We start from the raw sequence: 9,476 nt of genomic DNA, 5'->3' as shown, positions 1-9,476 counted from the left end.
AAGGGAGTATAAAAATCGCAGGACCTGACAACGAATCCAGACACAGACCTGTCAGTCCCGGCAAATGGTCCCCCGCCATCCTGACAACTTCCTTTGTAGCAGATTTTATAAGTCCGCAAGATGGATGGGGACATCCAGCGGAAGTTTTTAAAATTTTCTCCAAGATGCACTGGATCATATATGTGCTCATGCAGATATATGATATACACAAGCAGATTTCTTATTCTCTCTCCTCACTCAATTGTAAATTCAGGCTCTGTTTAATATCATAAAGATGAGGAGAAAAGGAATGGTTGCAGAGAGTTCTAACTGTAAATGCTTTCCATTTGTGCTTCTGTTTAGCCACCTGTGTGTCGGTGCCTCCATTTTTTGACAGCCCTGATCAGCTAATCCAGGTTTTTAAAAATTAATGTGCTCTGGAGCAGCGTACACCAAGGTATAGGAAGGAAGTCACATGTTTTCCATGACTGCAGGGATATACAGTCACACAGATATGCACATCTTCTGGGTTTTAGTGCATGTGTAGAGGGGACCACAGTCTCTTGTGGTTCCTGGATTTTTTTTCTTGACAAAGGAAATTTGTCCCCTGGACATACTATATGTAGATTTCAGTACTCTCCCCACACAAATTTTTTTTAAAAAAAAATAAAAAATATTTTTTTTAAACCTGATGTAGATAAACTGTGATTGAAAGCATTATTGTAATAACTGACTCTCACTAGAGCACGCATGCACTAGAAGGTTCAAAAACCAAATTTTACCCTTGTAGGTATACCAATGCAGTATATATAAGGTAGGTTTGTGACAATTTTTTTTTGTGGTTACATCCAATTACAGAAGAATTTTTAAATAAATAATAATAAAAATTATTATTGAAAAACTGCACAAAAATTCATAGACAGTCATTATGGTATCACCCTGCTGATGGTGTCACCCAGTGAGATAGATGAACTGGAAAAGAAAGTCAAAATAGAACCTACACCCCAAGGCAGTGTTCACATGTTCAGTTCACATTAATGAAAATGAGGTTAAACTGATGAATTAAGAGAGAAAAAGCAAAACTGAAACAAAAAATTTAATCCCAAAGGGACTATATTCTCCTTTCACATGTGCAAGATCACATCATTGCACACATGCCATCTTGGTGAGCTAGGAGAGAGAAAGAAAACTCTAGCTTTCTTTAAGAATTTTCTAAGAAAGCTCTGAAAGACTAAGCCAATTACAAATTGAGAATGGGGAGATCTCGCCCATCACTAAAGGAGACATATGCCGCTTATGTTTAAGGTTCTTTGTAGCAATTTTTATCACTGCCTGCATAACACACTTTCAGACATCAACAAAAGAATAAAGATGCTTGCACAACCCAGCTGATAGTGATAATGAAGCTTTGATATGCTGAGTCCCCCTCATCAATGGCTGAATTCATTCAAAGCGAAACAGAATAAAAGGCTAGGAACAAATGCTTGGGGAGCAGTGCAGACAGTGCAGTTAGATTAGAAAGATCACCTAACACATTGTGTGTTTTCTTCTTGTGTGTGCTTGTTAAGTGTGCCAGATGCTGCTAGTTAAGTTCTGGTATTTAAGTCTTTCCAACAACAGTCCTATTTTGCCACATATTTTAATGTTATTGTTCTAAGTGGAAATAGTGTGTGTTTTTTCTATTGAAAATGTCTACCTCTGTAATGAACTTTGAAAACAATCATGAGACAAATAATTTATAGCAAATTTTAAGCAGCTGCTGTTATGTTTTCATTTTTGCCTCCTTAAATGCTAATATTTACACACTTAGTTTCTGAAAGAAAGCTCCATCAGTGTTTCTCAACCTTTCTAATGCCGCAGCCCCTTAATACAGTTCCTCATGTTGTGGTGACCCTCAAACATAACATTATTTTCGTTGCTAATTCATAACTGTGTTTTTGCTACTGTTATGAATCATAATGTAAATATCTGATATGCAGGATGTATTTTCATTCACTGGACCAAATTTGACACAAATACCTGATATGCTCAAATTTGAATACTGGTGGGGTTGGGGGGGGGGATTTGATTTTGTCATTTGGGAGTTGTAGTTCACCTACAGTCAAATAGCATTCTGAACTCCATCAATGATGGAATTGAACCAAACCTGGCACAAAAAGCTCCCATGACCAACAGAAAATACTGGAAGGGTCTGGTTGGCATTGATCTTGAGTTTGGGAGTTGTAGTTCACAAACATCCAGAGAGCACTGTGAACTCAAACAACAATGGATCTGGACCAAACTTGGCACAAGTACTGAATATGCTCAAATATGAACATTGATGGGGAAAATAGACTTTGACATTTGGGAGTTGTAGTTGCTGGGATTTATAGATCACCTACAATTAAAGAGAATTCTGAACCCACCAATGAGAAAATTGGGCCAAACTTCCCACACAGAACCCCAATGACTGTGTTTTCTGATGGTGTTCGGTGACCCCTCTGACACTCCCTCGTGACCTACCCCCAAAGGTTCCAACCCCCAGGTTGAGGAACAGTGATATATATAGTTTAACACCCTATCTCCCCATCAACAAAATGTATAGATTTTAAACACTGGTAAAATTTTAGAAAGCCAAAATGTTATACTGGTTTGAGCACTGCCCTAGGTCTTTGAGACTAGGGTTCAAATCCTTACTCACAAATGAGCAAGTCAGATGCTCTCAGCCTTAGAGGCAGGTAATTTTTGTCAAAAAACCCCCCCCCCCTCACAATATATTTAACTTAGAATTGCCATAAGTCAGAAATAACTTGAAGGCACTCAACAGCAACAGTGAAACATTAACTACTGAGTCCTGCAAAAGCAGAGAAGCAATGCAGGGCTGGGTGCCCTGCCATTATCTTTGATCACCAATAGAAGAAAGCAGCAGGAGTTCTCCAAGTACCAGTCACCTTCCCAAATGAGTACAACATCTTTGAATCTTATCTTTAACAGTAGTCATAGATAAAAGTGGAATTCTTTAGTGTGGTGGTCAGTGCTATTTCCTTCCATTAGTCTTCCCACAAGTTCATTTCATAGCCATAAGTCACTGATATGATCCCCAGAGATAATCTGAGCAAATGATGACAAAAAATTCTACTGCAGATTCACTTAACACATACAACCTCTGTTGTTGTTGTTGTTGTTGTTGTTGTTGTTGTTGTTGTCGTCGTCGTTGTTTTTACATGATCTGGAAAAAGGCACCAGATCTCATTAGATCTTGAAAGCAAAGCAGGGTCACCTATGGTTAGATGACAAGCCACCAATGATTTTGGAAGCTATGGTCAGATGAGAGAGACAATCAATGAATACCAAGTGCTGTAGGATACATTTTAGATGAAGGGGCTGGCAAAACCACTTCTGAATATTTCTTTCCTAAGAAAACCCTATGAAATTTGTGGGGTTGCCGTAACTTGAAGGCACATACACATACACGAACTACATCCAGTAGCCTAACCTGGTGATGCCACTGACAAATCCTCTGATAAATGCCAAAATAATTAATTTAACCTAGTCAAAAGTGATCTTGCTTAATATCCCAAAAGAAAATTATGCACCTTGCCGTTTTGGTTACTCTTATATTCTCAGTGTCAATTTGTTCCCCAAAGGGTTAAAAAAACTGGGTGGCACTCAGTGGCTTATAACAAAAGTAACTATTAGTGAAAAACAATCTGATACATTCAACATACCAGGGCCCTGCTTCTTCCCTCTAATCTTTCAGCGAGACTCAAGGGAGGCTAAAGTTTAGATCAGTCTATTCTCTCCAGAACTTTGATTCACTATTAAATTCCGTCTAATGAAGATGACTTTGCCATCTCACGTTCATCAGCAGGCTATGCATGGAACAATAGTAGCATCTACCTTGTATAGAGGGATATTGTTCCTTTTCCTGGTTTGCTGTGACTGAGCAGAACTGCATGGAAATCTGCATGAACAGGAGACCTGTGAAACCAGTTAGTGGTAAATGTTATTCTCAAGAGTGCTATGGGGTGTCATTTTGAAGCAATATGTGTTTGATTGATATATGTAACAGCAGCACCTTCTATATCATGTTTGCACAACAGTATCGGAAGACACAGGATATTCCCCTCTATTTCCTTCAGGTAGCCCACATACCATGAAACCATCAGATCCTAACTGATCTCAGAAATTAAGAAGGGTCAAGCCTAGTTAGTACTTGGAAAGGACACTGCCAGGAAACACCTGGTACTGTGAGCTATGTTAGAAGAAACGAATGGCAAACCCCTCCGAATATTTGTTGCCTAGGCTCTAGGGAAATCCTGTACAATTCATGTGATCTCCATAATTTGACAAATGACTTAGATATGATGACAGTGATGATTTGCAATGAGGGTGATGGCTCCTACTTTAGAAGTGCACTTAAAGTTATGGTTGCTGCTGTTGTTGCCCAAGATTGAAACCAGACTACTCAGCAAACTATACCATTACTCAACAGATTCATTATGCTACAGCAAAACAAAAAAAGTCATAATAGTACATGTGGATAAGCCTAATATTTCTTTTTTCGGGGGGGGGGGGGGGGACACGGACTTTTAATGCAATTTTTCATAAGTAACCTACTTTGATGCTCATAACATTTGCTGTTATGGCTAATACATTTAGAATATTGATAGAATGTACAGAAATAGTATTTTACTATTTACTATTGCATAAGATCTGATAGTAGCTAGGAATGTCTTAGCCAATATTCGAGTGAAAGGAAACAAATTGCTCCAGCCTTATCTGTGAAAGAAGATCCCATGGCAAAGTAACTGGCCTCTTGTTAAGGTGCTCAGGATAAAAAAGGAAGCACTAAACAGAAAGGCAAAACATTTGGCTCTCTGCATTTTTTTTCCTGACAGAATTGAATATTTAATATAGCTATGGTGTTAGGATAGAAAAAAAGAATAATACATGCATCAATGTAATATGAGATTTTTTTTCTTTCTTTTTTTTTAAACTTTTCTTTTAAATAAGCATGCAAGTGGGAAATATACCTGTTCTCATTGGTTGTGGGGATGACAGAACTCCACTCCAGTTGGGCTTCCTTACCTGAGATGGGTCTGGGTTCCTCCATCAGTTGGCCACTGAAGAGAAGTGAGCAAATAGACTCGCTGGACATTGGAGAACAGTAGGGGAGAAGAGAGTCCTTGTCTATTCTAGTCTGATTGTCTACTCAGCTTTATGAGAATAGTATACGTTGTTATGGATACAGTAAGCTTTTGGTATCCACTAGGGTTCGGTTCCAGGACCTCCAAAGTCGATGCTTAAGCCTTGTTTTATAGAATCTTAGAATAATAGAGTTGGAAGAGACCACATGGGCCATCTAGTCCAACTCCATGCCATGCAGGAAAAGCATGCAATGCAGGAAAAAATACAAAGTGACCCTGACAGATGGCCATCTAGCCTGTTTAAAAGATTCCAAGGAAGAAGCTTCCATATAAAATAGTATGGTAAAATAATGTCCCTTATATAAAATAGCTAAATCAAAATTTATTGGGGTTTTTTTTTGGGGGGGGGGGTTCCATCCATCAGTAGTTTAATCTGTGGATATGGGGGGGGGGGATAACTTTAAAAGAAGGGGAGGAAAGGTGGCAGGCTCTACGGCATTAAGAATAGAAAAGTAAAGTATACAGAGGTCCATACACTGAGTCAGCACTTGGTGATGTCATCCTCCCTTTCCAGCTATGCATTGCGGATGGCACGTCTCAGTGCCCAGGTATTTGGAGAAGTCCCTCAGTCAACAAATCCATCTTCAACGAAAGTGGTGAAGCTAATGAGCAAACAACCCTATGCAAAACAGAAGGAAGTTTATGACTGGTACCCTCCCCACAGCACGTACCATGGCCTCATGAAGAAGCTGCACTTCTATGGGCTCTACAGAGATGAACATGAAGATTTCAAAGATGAAATGAAAGTTCTGAAGACTCTCCATGGAAAAGGACCTCCCAAGAAAGGAGAAGGAAAGAGGGCTATGAAAATGAAATAGCATTGCAGCATCACTGGAGCTTTATTTAATAAAACATCTTAGACTTTTAAAAGAAAGCAAAAAAACAAAGACAATGTTACATGTTCAGTTACATCGGGACAATTTTTCCCCACAGTAGTCTAGCTAAGACATTGCTTTACAGTGAGTTGGGTGGAATACAGCCTTTGAGTTTTACAAAGGATGCATGTGTGGGGTTGAAATCCCTCCCTTTCCTGATAGGCCTTTTCTTTATAACAGTGACAACAAAATACATTTGAGAGAACCAAGTAGCAAATGAAAAATATTGGAAAAATGCACCCGTTCTCCAACAGAAGAGAGGTGCTATCTCAGTGTAAGTAAGTTAATATAGTTGCCACTGCATGTAATGATTTTCAGGTCAAACAGCAACAGAGATTTGTCCTTTCATGGGTTTTAATTCATCTCAGGAACCAGTCACCTGAGTTAGGCTTTCCACATCTGTACAGATTTTTAAAAGCCTCTTGCAGCCAGTGATTCCCTTGCTCCACATCGTTATTTTATCTGAAACTTAATGTTTTATTTTATCTACCCTGATGGTACAATTATTTTGTCTTGGCTATTCAACAGAATCTCCTTTCTCCCCCCAAAGGCACATATCTTATTTTGGTCATCACTCAGTTATTAATCTACATCTCAAAATTCTAATCTTTGGTTCAATTGTTCATGATGAAGGAATGTTTTAATTTTTTAAATAGAAATATCATGTTTTCTTCCATCTTTCACTCATCTTTCAAAATGCTAATGTGAATGGGATGGTTTCCCCCTCCCACAGCTTCTCTCATTTTAAATGCTTGTTGTCTCTAATGCCGATCATGTTTCTGAGAAATTACTTTATGTAAAAGATGGAGCAAGATAAAGTTGCCACATTCTGTTTTATCTTTGGGGTGGAATTATTAGGGCTTAAAGTTGTGGTGACAAGATTGCCGCTCCCTAATAGGCCTGGTTGCCATGGAACTGGCCGTTTTGAAAAGAACAAGGCTCGGAGCTACCAAGGCCCCCTTCTAATATTATCCTCCAGCTTGGCCAATGCACAAATCCTTACTCAGAGATAGCAGAACGTAGCATCGTATACGTGGTAACACTTGCTGACAGTGCAAGCCTTTGAAAAAACAAAGGGCACGGAAACTAATACCGCTGAACACCAAAGTGCATCACACAAATGACAAGCAGGACTCTTCAACACAAGAAGAGCTTTGTGACTCTGCTCCCATTCTTGTCTCTTCTGAGGTTAAAGGAGGAGGAGAAAGAGAAGGGCTATTTTCATGTAAAAGTGTAAGCGCTGCGATGGGTTCCATTCAAAGGGAAGAGAAATCCTCCTATGGCTAACATGTCAAACAGTACTGGCTGCAGTTAACAACTGGATTCAAGTCCCAGAAGGTCATGTTCTTCTAGCATTCCAGGTTTGTTTGTAACTCTTTCAAGGAGAGATAGATAATTTAAGGCTTTCCCCACAATCCAGAAATACTGCAAATTATATCTGCATTTTGCCAAGGTATGTTAGATAAGGACAAAATCTTGGGATAGAAAAGATACTTTAAAATATTCCCAAAGCTCGTTAAAAACATGTTTTTCAAGTGCCAAGGGGAAAAAAAAAATTCCTGGACTGAGAGGAATTGTTGCAGTTTAGGACTGATTTAAAATTTAAAATTTTATTTATTGTACTTTTTTATTTACATACATGAACAACTTACAGTGTAAACAAAACACAAAACTGTGAACATTTTACAAACACATAGACCGCCACCAAGGCTTGAACAAGTATCCTTTCCTTCGCCATATATTTATAAGTCAACCATTAACCAAATGTCATATACAAAATTCCTGACCAACAAGGTTATATTGTTTTCCATTTACACTCTCTAAAGCATATTTAATAAAGACCGAGCAGTATACATCAAAAGCTGTTCTGTTAGTTTCCCTCCTGAATACCCTCATTTCCATTGATAGTTTATCATTTGAGGCTACGTTCCATACCTCCCTATACCATGCTTCTGGTGTAAGATTAGTTACTATTTTCCAATTATAATTCTTGCCACTCTGAGTAAAATAATCACCAATTCTTTCTTTTTCCATTTCTAAATTCAACTTTATGGCATCCATTAGTAATGCTAACCTAGCATCCGGAGTAATATTTACGACTGATTTTGTGCAGAATGTGTGCATCTTGCACAAATGTGAGCCCCCGGTGGTGCAGTGGGTTAAACACTTGGGCTGGCTGGACTGCTGACCGACAGGCCAACAGTTCAAATCCAGGGAGAATGGGTTGATCTCCCTCTGTCAGCTCCAGCTCCCCATGAGGGGACATGTGAGAAGCCTCCCACAAGGATGGTAAAACATCAAACATCTGGGCATCACCAGTGCAATGTCGTTGCAGACATCCAATCCTTTCAACCCAGAAGCAATCTGCAGTTTCTCAAGATGCTCCTGACATGGAGAAAACAAACAAACAAACAAAACCAAAACCTTGCACAACTTACACTCATTGGCTCAGAGTCAAGGGCAACCTTTGAGATTAGTTGCCAATAAAACCCTCAGGATTGTCATAAATCAGAAACATCTTGAAAGCACACAGAAACAGCACATAGACTATTTTTTATATGTGATGACTTTTAAATTATGTTTTAATATTGTTAGGTTATGGCTGATTCCTTTTTTTGAGCTACCAGGAGAAAGATGGCACATAAATTTAATAGATAACAGATCTTGTATAAATAAGTGATAGAGTTTCTAGTCCAAGTTGTGTTATTGAAATCTCTGGGTAATCTTGAGCCAGTTTCTTTCTCTTTCATTCTCAGCCCCCATCTACACTGTCATATAAAATCCAGATTATCTGCTTTGAACTAGATTAATGGCAGTGTAGATCTGGATTATCTCCTTTGGCAAATGAATATATTTCCCATATGCAGTCTGTTCCAACTACTACTCCATCCTCATGAGGCACTTTATCCCCACCCTTAATAAAGGCCTAACTCTACTCTTCCGGTCCTTTTGTGTTTCTCCCTCAGAAACCCATTCTTCCTCAGAAACACATTCTATATATCTCATCCAGGGTTTTATCAATTTTATTCCTAGTACATTTGGCCCGCCCACAGTGTTCTATTTCTCTATCATGTTATTTTGAAACTGGTTATTTTATTTTGTTATTTCATGTATTTATTTTGATGGTATTTTTGCTTCTTGTATTTTATTTTGCTGTACTGTAATTTTGGGCTTGGCCTCATGTTAGCTGCCCCAAGTCCCCTTTGGGGAGATGGTGGCGGCATATAAATAAAGATTATTATTATTATTATTATTATTATTATTATTATTATTTGAAACACAACAAGATGAGTCCACAGCAGACACTCTGCTGGCTATTGAATTGGATCACATGTTGGACACTTCCCAAGTATCTTGGACTGTGTGATGTATCGGTGAATAGTGCATGCAGATCCCAGTAAAGTGGCCTTCTGCAGCTGGCAGATGGTAATTT

At 38.7% G+C, this 9,476-nt stretch overlaps 1 pseudogene; it reads left to right on the top strand.

Moving 5' to 3' along the window:
- The first annotated feature begins 5,662 nt into the window (after positions 1 to 5,662).
- On the top strand, positions 5,663 to 6,302 carry LOC132775494 (small ribosomal subunit protein mS33 pseudogene; annotated as a pseudogene).
- Positions 6,303 to 9,476: the final 3,174 nt, after the last annotated feature.

This window comes from Anolis sagrei, chromosome 5 (genome assembly GCF_037176765.1).
Source record: "Anolis sagrei isolate rAnoSag1 chromosome 5, rAnoSag1.mat, whole genome shotgun sequence".
NCBI classification, from domain to species: domain Eukaryota; kingdom Metazoa; phylum Chordata; class Lepidosauria; order Squamata; family Dactyloidae; genus Anolis; species Anolis sagrei.
The sequence above is the reverse complement of the archived record's forward strand: the minus strand, read 5'-3'. Positions and strand labels throughout refer to the sequence as shown.